Source organism: Acomys minous (genome assembly GCF_964271855.1).
Source record: "Acomys minous genome assembly, chromosome: 7".
In the NCBI taxonomy this organism is placed as follows: domain Eukaryota; kingdom Metazoa; phylum Chordata; class Mammalia; order Rodentia; family Muridae; genus Acomys; species Acomys minous.
Genome location: NC_140488.1, coordinates 15256501 through 15270426, shown reverse-complemented (window position 1 = coordinate 15270426; position 13926 = coordinate 15256501). Strand labels below are relative to the sequence as shown.

At 40.9% G+C, this 13926-nt stretch overlaps 1 pseudogene across 1 annotated transcript; it reads left to right on the top strand.

Moving 5' to 3' along the window:
• The first annotated feature begins 10058 nt into the window (after positions 1 to 10058).
• LOC311602318 (sal-like protein 4) lies at positions 10059 to 13127 on the top strand (annotated as a pseudogene). Its single transcript has one exon. The product of its transcript is annotated as a sal-like protein 4 (transcript).
• The last annotated feature ends 799 nt before the right edge of the window (positions 13128 to 13926 follow it).

The following is a 13926-nucleotide window of genomic DNA, read 5'->3' as shown; positions in this document are numbered from 1 at the left end:
TCAGGAATAGGAATTTAAATTACATTAAATGGAAGACTTCTGAGAAAACCTGTTTTCTCTTTAAACTATTGACATATTTAACAACTATATATTAAGACTTTTCTTTTTCATATACTATTGTGCTTGACTGTGTAGCATCATTCAGTTTTTACAGATAAGTTACATATGCTTATATATGTAAACGTTCAGTATAACTTGCTTTGTTCAATGTATATTTCTAAGGTTTTTTGACAAATGCATAGTAAGGGCTACCATTATTAAAATATGAGACAGTTCTGTCACTTAACAATGTCTTGTAGAGACAACTTGTCAAAGAACCACTGATGAGTCTAGGTGGGTTTTTTTTTCTTTCAGAATGTCTTATAAATAGACTTGTGAAAGATGGTAGCCTTTTGAGTTTCTCTTATGGCACACTGGGATTTTCCTCTGTTGTTCTGTGGATCAGTAGCTCATGTTTGTATTACTGAGTAGTGCTGCATACTGCAAGTACAGAAGTTTACCCCCTCATCAGCTGATGGTCATTGTGCTGTTTCCACCTTCTTCATGTTTTATGTGATGGTCCCATAAACATTAATACTTAAGGATTTTGTAGACTTAAGTTTTGTTTTATTTCCAGTAGATACATTCAGATAAAATTGCTGGCTCATTTGCTAACTGTTTAGCATACTGAAGAATTGCCAAGCTGTTTTTAAAGTGGCTGTGTATTTTGCATTCTCATTAGAAATAAATGAGATTCCATGTTTCAGTTTGCTTTTCTGTTTCTGTGATAAAACACCATGGCCAAAATCAACTTGGTGAGGCAAAGTTTATTTGGCCTATGTTTCCATGTCTTAGTACACCATGAGGGAAGTTAGTGATGGTATGGTGATTATTGGCTCACTCTCTGGCTCATGTTAACCTAGCTTTTTTATATAACTCAGGCCCACTTGCCTAAAGATTGTGGCACACACAGTGGGCTCTGTCACATCAGTCATTATTCAAGACAGTCTCATAGACATGGCTATAGGCCAACTGGGTCTGACCAAATCCTTAATTGAGTTTCCTGAGATGATTCTACGATGTGTTCTGTTGACACCTGTAGCAAACTAGAATGCTTCACATTCATGACAATATTTGAATTATTTTGCATAAACATATGTATTTGTGTGTTTATATACATATATGTACATATATATAAAATCATGTATGTGTATTTTTAGCTGTATTTTGATGTGTATATTTAATGTGTATTTTAAATTGTTGGTATTTTCTATGTGTCTGCATTATTTGTTTGATTTTCACTGATGATAGGGTGGAAAGAGTGTTAAGAGTCAGGGGTTGGGAGCAAAGGAATGCTGTTTAGAGACTTGTAAATTGCTGTTCCGTCATTTCTTCTTCAGTGACTATACTGCTCTTAAACACATCTTGTGAATATTTTATTTTGAATTTTACAATGTTGCTTCCAATTTAAGTCATCCATTTGTCTCTTCATGTTATATAATATGGCTATCACAAAGTCTTTGTTTCTATTTCCATCATTGTTGTCATTTCTGGGTGTTTCAATTGGCTGATTTTTCTCCTGTTTATATTTCATATTCTCCAAGTACTTTCTATGTCAAGTAACGTTTGATTGGGTAGTGTAGAATTTTCTCCTTTAAACTGTTTACCTCTCAGTGGGTAGCTTTAAAAAATAAACCCAATTTTGTGAGACAGCTAACTTGTAGGTCAGTTTGGTCCAGGATGATATAAAGTAATCTTTGCCTGTAGGTTAGTCTCACTTATATTGTTATGGGATATTATAAAAGTTACTACTATTTGCTTTAAATTTCAACATGACAACAACACTCGAGCTGATCAGAATCTGACATGCTTCCTTCTAGGCTGTTGTTTTGTTATCAGCATCCTTGAAGTAATGCACCACCATCATGGAGTTTTACCTTACACACACACACACATTTCCTGCCCAATAACAATCTAATCAAAAGTTCCATGAAGATTTCTGAAACTCCTTGTCTTCATATCCAGCAAACTCTATGTGCCTTGCTTTCTCTGATATTGTATACATTTATTTTCAATTGAGAAATCTTCTTGTGCTTGGATTTTGCAGGCTGTGTAGACCTAAGCATAGGTCCTTCAAGAGTTCCTTATCCCTAAGCAGTTCTTTGATAGTTTATGTATGTATATTTTGCAGTTTTCTAGTTTTATTTACCTAAGAGTTGTCAGGTCAGTTTTCTGCTGCTTCACAATGATAAATGCTGAATTCTAATACTAACATTATGAAAAATTTTTATTTCTTGTATTTTTGATTAAGCAAATAAATATTTTTATTTGAAAAATACAGGTAGGTTGAGATAAGAGATTAAAATAGCCTTTAGCTTCATTATGCAGCTATAATTAGTCTAATTTAATCCTTGTTTAATTCATCTATAGCAGAACCAATAAAAATTAGATTATCTGTATTCTTAGTGTTACTATAGTCGCAACTAGCTACCCAGGCATCTGCTTGAATTTTTCTAAGGCAAGTGTTTTTCTGTGGACATTTTGATTTTGATGGTAATATATGAGAGACAGATTGTGACAGATCAACGTCCTAGGCAACTTGTCTCACTGCTTTAGTGTTTTTTAAATGTTTCTCTATTCCTTGTATTTACACACACACACACACACACACACACACACACACACACACACACACACACACACACACCTGTACCAATATCTTAGTTTTTTTGAACTAGAAGAACTGTCAAATATCTTTAGATAAATTGTATGAGTGGTTTGTTCCTCAATGTGGGTGAGAGTGACAATAAGGAGACCCATTCTGCTTTCCTTCTTTGTCCTTGCTACATGATGCCAAATCAGATTTTAACTTATTCCATTACCTACACTTTCAAGTCAAATTATATACAATTGAGTTTAATAGTAAGAATCAGAGATGAAGAGCGTATTTGGATTTTTTTTTAGTATGAGGTAGGGAACTGAGTGAGGTTGGTAATAGTATTTATTATTCAAACAGATTTGGTGACATAAAACAAGCCTACATCTCAGAGGGCTTTGGAACAGGTTTTAAAATTTGCCAGTGGAGAATGTGATATCTGAAGGTACATACATATAGCTGTGTATATGATTATGCACATATATTGGACATATAAACAGAATTTCTGGAATTAATTCTGAAGAGACAGTGAGGAAAAACTGGTTTTCCCATAATAGCTGAGGTAATGTAATTGTGTTTTATTTCTGAAAATTAATTATGAGCTGAGGTTGTGGCTCAGTGATGCAAAACTTGCCCAATATGCTTAATACCCTAAGGTTGATGCTTAGTAATACGCACGCGCACACACACACACACACACACACACACACACACACACACACACACACACCCCAAGTCAAATTGGCTTTAATTAAATTTAATTAAATTTCTATGTTCTCCCCCTCTTGGTTATACCAATATTGAATAACACAGGGTAGCAGAGTGGAGGCCTTCATGCAACAGTTTATTATAGTCACTGGATGTTAGGTTTTTAAAGTAACTGTAAGTTCTTCTCTTAAAGACAGGCAGTGCTACCAGTGCCTCTAAGTCAAAATGATATAAGACGCTTAGCACCTGATGTCTAGGATATCATTTCAGTTGTACTAATTTTAAGATACTTCCACCAGTAGGATGTTTCATGGAACTTGGAAACTCGTCTCAATACCTTTTCAACTCATCCTTCTCGTCTCCAAGCCTGAGACATATTTTCTTTATTCCCAGTCTTCTAGTATGTTAAGTCTGTGTGTTATCACTTGGGGAAGAAAAACAGAGTGAGGGAAAAAAATGAGAAGGAGGAAGAACAAAAAAAAATACATCACTTGGGATTATTAATAGCCCTCAATAGGCCATAGATCTCTGGAAACCAAAAGTGTAATTATTATAACAAGTGCATTTTTGTTACATATACATACATATACATACATGCATACACAGACAACACAGACACACAGACACACACACACACACACACACACACACACACACACACACATATATATATACATACACACACAAATACCCATAATGTTAGAAGATACTTTTCCTCATATTTGCTAAAAAACTCCCAGCTGCCTTTAGAGGACCTCAGAAGTCCTTTGGTAATTACACAGGCTCCTTCAATACCACTGCTTTCTCCTTCTTATATTTACTTATGATTTTACTATTTGTATATTCAGCATTAGATGTAGAACTTCTCTATCAAGGTATTAAGCTGAGGAAGTTTGTCTGAGGTGGTTTGTCTCCAAATATATGGCTGTACTGCAAACTCAGTGATTTTTATTTGCATTGTCTATTTGTTTAGGGAGGTTTGGGATGTGGCTGATGGAGGAAGTCAGAAAGGTAAAGGTCATCTCTCATCTGGCTCTTGCTGCTCCCATTACTTCTCAAGCTCTGGAGTCACTTTGATTCTGAAATCATGAAATCATGTTCATGTTTTCTCTTTTAAATAGAATGTGAAACAATGTGGCATTTCCCAACATTTGTTTTCAATGTTACTTTTGTGAAATAGGATCTCTGCCACTCAGGCTGGTCTCAGCCTTGCTATGTAGCCAAGAATGGTCTTGACCACTTCTTTTTTTTCTAATTAATTTTTATTTGAAAATTTTATACATGTGTGCATTGTATTTGCATCATTCCCACCCCTCCAATACCTTCCACCTCTTCCCTTCTAGGATTTATGATCTCTTTTTCTGTAATTATTGCTATAGTTTTTAAATAGAGGAATTATTGTTCAATATAGTAATAAACTTGGTGCGGTGTTATGTCCATATGTACAGTGAAGTAATTTCTTCAAGAAAGTTTTCCTAAGTAATTTCTCTAGTGGTACATTTCACAAATTTAAGAAGAAATTTCTAAAAATAGCTATATAACTTTGTTTTCTGCAAAGCAAGGTACATTCATGAAGGTGTCACACCTGTTCTTAACAGGTGCGTAGCCACATTACCTTTTTGGAGCAAATAAGCTAGTAAATACCTACAATTCAACTTATTTCATGGTTTTATTAACCTTCTTTCAAATTATTTTAATTTTTGGAATTTACATACATGAGTACTAATGTCATGTCCACTCTTCCTTCTCAACTCTCTGATTCTGCCTGTACCTACACACTGCTGCTTTCTTTCTTTCTTTTTTTATTAATTTATTCTTGTTACATCTCAATGGTTATCCCATCCCTTGTATCCTCCCATTCTTCCCTCCCTCCCATTTTCCCCTTACTCCCCTCCCCTATGACTGTTCCTGAGGGGGATTACCTTCCCCTGTATATGCTCATAGGGTATCAAGTCTCTTCTTGGTAACCTGCTGTCCTTCCTCTGAGGGCCACTAGGCCTCCCCCTCCAGGGCACGTGGTCAAATATGAGGCACCAGAGTTCGTGTGAAAGTCATACCCCACTCTCCACTCAACTGTGGAGAATGTCCTGTCCATTGACTGCTGCTTTCTTTATGGCCCCTTCTCCTAGTCAATGTTGCTCATATGCAGATATGACTGCATGTTTATGACTGAATGAGTTTGGATACCATATTGGGGTGTTCATCCCTGAAGAAAAATGATTTTCTCTCTCTTTCAGCAGACATTAATTGTTCACAGGTGTGAGGCCTTGTGAGCTTTTCCCCATCCATATTGGAATGTCGTTAGTAGACCAGTATTATCATTATGCAGGTCTTGCTTAGTGTAACCATATTTTTGAGATCTCATTTGTGTAGCAACCTTGTCATGTCTAGTCTTCCAGCAGGTGTCCTGGTCCTCTGAATTTTACACTCGTGCCAACTATTCTGAGAGTCTTAAGTGTAGGAGTTGTGTTGTCTATGTAAAAATTGAGGCTTGGACCCTGTAGTCATTCTCAGCATTTTGGCCAGTGATAGCCTCCATTTACTGCAAAAATCAGAATCTTTAATGAAGAATGAGAGCATATGCTTATCTGTGGGTATAAAAAAAGGACTATTTAGAATACAGTTAGAAAGTATATTGATTTAGGAATACAGAAGTAGAAGGTTTTCCTCTAGGGTCTATGACCTCTCAACCCATGGGTGGTTTGCTAGGTTTACAATACCATGCATAAATCCCCTCTTATTCAGTAAGCCTTATGTTCAACTGTTATTTATTATTCCCATTGTACACGCGCAACTATTGTACAGGCCTTCCAGACCTGGCATTGTTGTGGTACACAGGTTTAGCAGTTGGGTAGTGCTGTTCTTACTTTTCTTTCTTGGCAGCTTTCAGAGCACCTTCCAATACTTTGAAAAGCTCGTTCTCAGGAAAGAGGCTTCCAGGTTACTACCAGCTTGGCTCTTCCAAATGACATTTTGTAAATGTAGGATGTGAACTTAATTATTTTTCTATTGCTGTAAACAGACACCTTGACTAAGGAAACTCATAGAATTTTTTTTTATTGGGAACTTACAGTTTCAGAGGATGAGTGATGACCATCATTGTGGGGAGCACGGCAGCAGGCAAGGAGGCAGGCAGGCAGCCATGATGCTGAGCAGTAGCTGGAAGTCCACATATTAACCCACAAGCTGGAGGCAGAGAGCAAACTGTGAATGGTGTGGGTTTTTAACCCTCAAAGCTGACCCCAATGACACACCTCATCTAACCCTGGTCACACATATCCCAATCCTTCGCAAATAGTACTACCAACTGAAGACCAGTTATTTAGCATATGAGCCTATTGACGAACTATTCATATTCAAACCACCCCAGTTGCCCTCATCAACTAAGGTCCCACCTTTATGTTCTGAGAGGAAATTGAGGGCAATGACAGTAGTTTGAAATATTTTGGGAATCTCTTGGATACTATATCACTGCTCTGATCAACAACTCAAAAGGAAGTTTCCCTTCCCTGGGACTTGGATTTTTAGTTCTTATTTAATCTTTACAGGTTTATTTATTTGTTTACTTTGATTTTCTGTACATGCATAAGCATGCACTTGTTTATATGCACCAAATACATGTAAGGGTCTGATTCCCATACTTTATCATAGGCACTTATGAGGTACCTTGTGGTCGCTGGGAAACAAATCTTGGTCCCTTTCAACAGCAATAACTTCTCTTAATTATTGATCCATTCATACAGAGGCTTTTTCTAGATAGTTTTCAGCTACTGAGGTCAATTATCACCCATAGGGTGTAACTCCACTCCGCACGTGCATGCGCATACACACACACACACACACACACACACACACACACACACACACACACACACCATGGCATGTAAACTGGTGGTGTCACTGTTCAAGTCTTGTGTAAGTCGCCATTCTGTAAGATGCTGTGTCTAGAAGACGTATTTCTACTTCAGACTTCTTGGTCCTCTGGCTCTTCCAGTCTTTCCTCCTCTTCTACCATGCTGTTCCGTGTGTGTGTGTGTGTGTGTGTGTGTGTGTGTGTGTGTGTGCGCGCGCGCGTGTGTGTGTGTGTATGTGTGTGTGTGTGCACATGTATGTATATGTGTTTGAGTTAGCTTATAAAGTAATGTTTTCGATGGCTTTTTGAGACATCTTCAGTGTTACTTATTCCTTCTTCCCCCCTTTCTTGCCTCTATCACCTAGGTAATCAGATTTGAGGTTTGCAGCAATATTTCAGGCTCTTGAAATGTATTTTGTGAAATGCTAATTATATTATATGTACTTTAAAAAATATTCTGCAGCCACATAAGGAAAGTCATGATAAAATTAACATTCCTAGAGCCTTTGGTATACATTTAACTCTCTAGCAAGAGAAACTAATACTAGTCTTTTGCTTTAACATTTTCTCACAGCTCCTGTTTTTTTTTTCCCAAGGAAAATCTCATAGGACTTATATTTCACAGGAATTTCTTTGTGAAATGCTGGATGAGTGTATGCAGTTTTAGTATTGATGTTTTTGTCTTGCCTATAATGAACCGTGGTAGAACATGGAGGTTTTCTCTTACAGGTTATGGACCTCACTGTTTCCTGAGCTTTATTTCAAAATATATCTAGAATAGTAGAATGCTAAGTACAACTAGATATGTCTTAGAAGTGAACAGATCTCAGCACAGCAAGTTCAATTTTTGTCAGACATTCTGACTTTTGCTGAATTTTACTTCCAGAGAAAAGAAAAGCTTTGATATGAACTATAGATAATCTATTGGGGAGTCTGCAGATTGGCATCGGGAAGCCATAATGTTCACCTGGCAGCTGGATTGCACCTAAGCCTAGTCCAGCCTTTTCCTTTAAATTCCAGTTAGAAACTCATACAGAAGAATCACAAGAATCTTTCGTGACAAATGTCACATGCAGGAAAAATGTGCATCTTTCATTTTCTCTCCAGGGATGATAATTATAATGATGACTGTGATTTGTGAGCATGCTATGACTTCATGTGAATTGTGTGGGAGAGAGAACATTACAATCCTTTGGGTGTTCCTGTCACTTGGTAATATCTCTGGTAGCTGCTTGCTCAGCTGGCATCTATGCTGAAGCCTGCAGCTTTCATCCTGTTCTTCCGTGGCTTGATCAAGGTATAAGAATTCTCTTTGGCATGTTCTGCTGGCTAGATATTGTTTAGCTCCCCTCAGGTACAGAAACTTGAGATAGATACCTCTATATATCCCTCATTGCCTGCTCTGCTTCAACCCCATGATATATATGAATCAAGGAAAGCTTGAGACTCATAAATAAGGACTGTATTTTCCAGGCCACTTTAAATGACCCAGATTGTTTTGATGCACAGAGACCACAGGATGTCTAACCGTAGCTCGTCACACAGAGAAATTAGGACATGAAATTATCTCAAGGCTCAGTGTTACTGTCCCTAGTTGGGACACATGGATCTACCCTCTTCTTTTCCCTTTCTGCCTTATTTATTATTTTTCCAAATGACACCTGCCTTTTTGGACACTAGCTAATCCATGAAATATACTATAAAACAAAAAGTGCTATAAACCAAGTACTAAAGGTTAATAGACGAAAATAAGGAACTTAGAAATACTGATTTAAAATAACAGTTTGTCTCCCAGAGGTAGTGACTCACTGTGTGGGAGGCCTTGTGACATACTCTTGGTTCATTCCCTGTATCACACATTTTTATTTTCTTTCAGGAAGACCACGTAAGGGAAAAAATGTGCTCACTGAGAAGGGAAAAGCACAGGCTTTAAAAATATTGTTTCAGTCATACTTATTACCTTCCCATTATCTATTATCTATACAGATTGTATTTGCTTAGTGATTTTCTTTATTCTCTCCCCTTTACAATTTATTATTAAAATACATCCATTAAACATATGTAAAGAGAGGGGTATAATTGTTCCCCATGACAAGGAGTAGTTATTTTTCCACATATGTTTTTTTTTTCAGCTTTACCTGTTGTTTTATTTATTCAGTGGGTTTGTGTGACTATTAGGTCATACTTTCTTTCATCATATTCAATTTAAACATCCACCTTTATCCTTATGCATTTCAAGTTTATTCTTCCTCTAAGAAATATTTCAGGCATTTGTTACTTAAAGCTACATAGTTGCTGAAATTTTGTACTCTATACACATTAGGCTTGCCAAACACTTCTGAGTATTAAAGTTATAGTGGGACAAAAGCCAAAAGAAACCTTACATTCTAAAGCATTGATTCTCAACCTCCCTAATGCTGTGATCTTTTAATACAGTTCCTCATGTGGTGGTGACCCTCAACGATAAAATTATTTTCCTTACTGCTTCATAAATGTAATTTTGTTACTGTTATGAACCTTAATGTAACTATCTGATATGCCACCCCCAAAGGGGTTGCGACCCACAGGTTGAGGACCACTGCTCTAAAGAAAGGAAGTAACATGAAAACAAGTAAAAAAAAGCATAAAGCAGTAAGTCCTGGGAAGATAAAAAAAAATGGGAGTGGTATTGTAGTCTGGCAGGGCAACTTGATTTCATGTCAGGGAAGATGATGTTCAGGTGGTGAACTAGAGCTGGCTTGAATGATAAGTACGTAGCCATGTGATGCTTTGGCCTTAGACTGCTCAGGTAGTTTTAAAAAAATGCCTTAAGCTGAGGGGTCAAGACATCAGGGCTCTTCCTGGCACCCGGATGCATGCTTCATGTGGAGGCACAAGCAGGCAAAACCCCAGCACATCAACTCTGAGGAGGAGGGCCGGGGTGAGCAGCTCCAGCAGCTGAGCCCTGACCTTGCAGAGAATCTGGCAGCAAAGGAACTGGGTGCTCCAGTGAAACACCCCATAGAATGGTGATGAAGTGAGAGAGGACACAGCCCTGGGGAAGCAACCCCAGTTGGAGGAGACTCACATCTACCATCTAAAGGAAGTGTTGTGCCTAGTTCTTTAGTCTCTCTGAGTTTGTGGAACACAAGAAAAAGTGCACTAAGAATCCTCCTGTTGCCATGAATGACAGCGAGGAGCCAACACCTCCAGAGGACTTCCCCAGAGCCTTCCTGAGCCAGCCAGCCAGCGAGTGACCAGGAGAAAAGTGGTAGCTCAGGGGACACGATGGAAAAGCTGGGTACAGACTCCATCTTGCACTTAAAGATAGAGGCTGCCCTGCTACCCACAACCCAGAACATAACCAATTTACTCAAATGGCAAAGTGGCCAACACCAATGTGACTCTGCAGGCGTTCCATAGCACCAAGGTGGCAGTGAACCAAAGGAGTGTGGATGCTCCTGCAGCGCCCAAATCGGCTACCCATAGCATCTCATGGGTCCTGGAGCAGATCCCGTGTCTGCAGTAGCAGCAGCTGCAGCAGATCCAGCTCAGGGAACAAATCTGAGTCCAGATGAACTCATGCCCTCCACTCTATAGTGGTGGGTGCAGACACTCTGAAGGCCTTAAGCAACCACATGTCTCAAGCTGGGTGTCAGTATCCCAGCAGGTGTCCAGCACTATGGCTCTGCTCCCAGAAAGCCAGCTGTCTTTAGATGTCTTGAAACAAGACAAGCTACCTCATGTCAGTGTCCCCTCCACAGCAGGCTTGATGTTCTCAGGGTTTACATCCTTCACCTTGTTGGGACTCTGGTTTGCCTGAACTATGTGTCTCACCTCCCAAGTGTCCTGCTACCTCAGAGCCTAGGCTCTGTGCTCCGCAGAATCCCTTCTCCACTGTGATGCTCGGCCCATCCAAGAAAGGAAAAGGGAAGCGCCCAAACATCTCTGCCTCTACTGCGTTGGATGTCATGGCCAAGGAAAAGGCCATCCTCAGCAAACACAACTGTAAGTACTGTAGCAAGGTTTTCATGGTTAACTAGCTCCCTGAAGATGCAGCTCCACTCCTGCTCAGGAGAGAGACGTAATGTGTGCTCTCTCTGTAGTCATTGCTTCACTATCAAGGGCAAGCTCAAGGCACATTTCCATCGACACATTCAGGTGAAGGCAAACCAGGACAAAGTGGCAGTAGGCATCGTTCCACGTCCCCTCCCCCCTCCTCCCCCATGCACACTCTGTTCCCATCCCTGCAGATGAATTGAGTCTCTGCAGAAACCGAGCCTGTCTCTATCACGGGAACCTCTTCCATAGAGCTACCTCAAACGCTTGCTTCAGGGCCTAACTCTAAGGATCTCATGGGTGACTATCTCCCTGACCAACCAAATGCAGCCAGGGCCTTCTCCAGAAAGTGAGGGGGGGAGACTTTCACTACTTGGCATGGGGATGGCGCACAATCCCCCAAGGGTGTGGGGCCCTGTAGTCTGGGTCAGAGACCCTGAAATTGCAGCAGCTCATGGAAAGCATTGGTAAGGCCACTACTGACCCCAATGAGTGTCTCATTTGTCACCGAGTCCTCAGCTGTCAGAGTTCCCTCAAGATGTGTTAGTGAACCCACACAGGCGAGAAGTCATTCCAGTGTATTTGTGGCTGGGCCTTCCCCACAAAAAGACAACCTTGGAGTTCACAGAACCAACACAGCCATAAAGATGCAGCACGTGTGCCCCATCTGCCAGAAGGAGTTACCAACCTTGTCATGTTATAGCAGCATATCGAAATGCACATCGGTGGCCAGATCCCCAACATGCCCCTGACAGAGAGTCCCTGTGGCTTTATAGGTCGTGAGTCCATGATCATCAATGAGAGTGGTGGTGCCAGCACTGTTTCTCAGGAAGATGCCATGGAAGGGATCAGAAGAGGAGATCTGTTCTCAGGAGGCTCCCAGTGGTACCTCAAATGTGCCACCAGATCCTAGTACCCACATGGCATTGCCCACTCTGGGCTTTTCTGTGATAGCACCCCTGGATGCTCAGGGGGAAAAGGGCTCTTTTCCCCCTTTGGGCCTGCAGTAGCAGAGCAGCCAAGAAAACGCCTCAGTGGAGAGTGACAACTGCCTGGCTAATGATTCATCCTCGCTTGTGGGTGATCAGGAGTGTCAGAGCCAAAGTCTATAAATCAGGGAAACTATGTGCTTCTAGGCAGTGTCCTCTGCCAATAACCAAAGAGGAAGCATCAAATCCTGGTCTCCAGAGGGTACCAAGGCTGAAGGTGTCGAGAGCTGCAGCATTGACACCAAAGGTTGTCCCAGCCTTCCATCAACACTTATCTGAGACCAGCCCATCTATGTCAAAGTTGAAGTTCCTGGTGCCTTTGTGGAACCTTCCAGCATGTCCTCAGGCATGACACTTTTGCTGGCATCGTAGTCATGCCGACAGACCAAGCAACACTGCTGCCCACAGAGGGGAAAGAACTTCTCATCTGCCAGTGCCTTTCAGATCCATGAATGGATACACACAGGAGAAAAGCCTTTTGTGTGCAATATATGCAGGCAGGCCTTCACCACTAAAGGCAACCTGAAGGAACACTACAGTAGCCACAGAGGACACCATGGCTGTGCTGGGTGCAGAGGGAAAGAGAGTCTCTGAGATGTTTCCCAAGGACCTGCTGTCCCGCCCAGTGAGTGTGGACCCTGCCACGTGGAACTAGTCAACCAACATCCTCGATGGGTGACTATCCATGAAGACCAAAGAAATCTCTGTGATTAAGAGTGCAGGCATCCCCACCCTGCTTGTGTCCCTGGGGGCCAGGGCTGCAGTGAGCAATGCCATACCTTCCAAGCTAGATGGCGGTCAGACCTGCATAAGTGGGAGTGTCAAGAAGCCTGCTGTTGCCGACAGGGTGGCCAAGCACCAGCTCCCTCACTTTCTGGAAGAAAAAAAGTTTGCAGTCAGCTAAGGTGAAAGAGGAAATAAGCCGGAGTGAGATTCTAGAATCTGCTTTATCATTTAGTTTTCTTGACCTGTCTCCTCCTCCTCCATCTCTCTCTCTCTCTCTCTCTCTCTCTCTCTCTCTCTCTCTCTCTCTCTCTCCTGATAAGGTTAACAGGTGATGGGACATCTGTGTAGGGACCTGGTTCCTATGCCTCCTCACTGTGTATTCATCTTCTGCTTTTTTGAATGTACATTATGAGAAAAGAAAAGAAAACCAAGGATGTCGATTAGCCCACTTCCATCAACCTTACACCCTTTGGGTAGGACACCTTCCACAAACTGACCCTGGTCCCTAGGGACCCCTCAATTCATCCTGCTGCTTATTTAAACAGTTCAGAGCCCTGAGGGTGCCATCCCCTCCCTACATCTCCCATAATCCACCTTCTTCCCAGAGCCTGGAGTGAGCACCTCAGGTGATTTGAAGTGCTTTTTCAGTGCCTGCTTCATTGAAGAACTGCATGCTGCTTGGTAGGGAGAAACTCCTAGCAGGACCAGGAGGGGCTCCTCACAGCTCCACACTTTATCTTTCTGTTGTTATGTCAATTTCCTTTTCTCAAGTCCTGAAGATTTTCACACCTGCCATTATGAAGGTTATAGAGTTGAGACCAGCCAGTTTTAGATGTGAGGGATTTAATTTATCTATCTCAATTATTTTTATTTTTGTAGCAAAAAAAGGAGTCTATTTTGTGATCACCAAGTGTTCCAGGCCTTAAACCTAAGAGTTAATGTACTGGTGAGAAAGGGGAGAGGGGTTGGATGTTCAA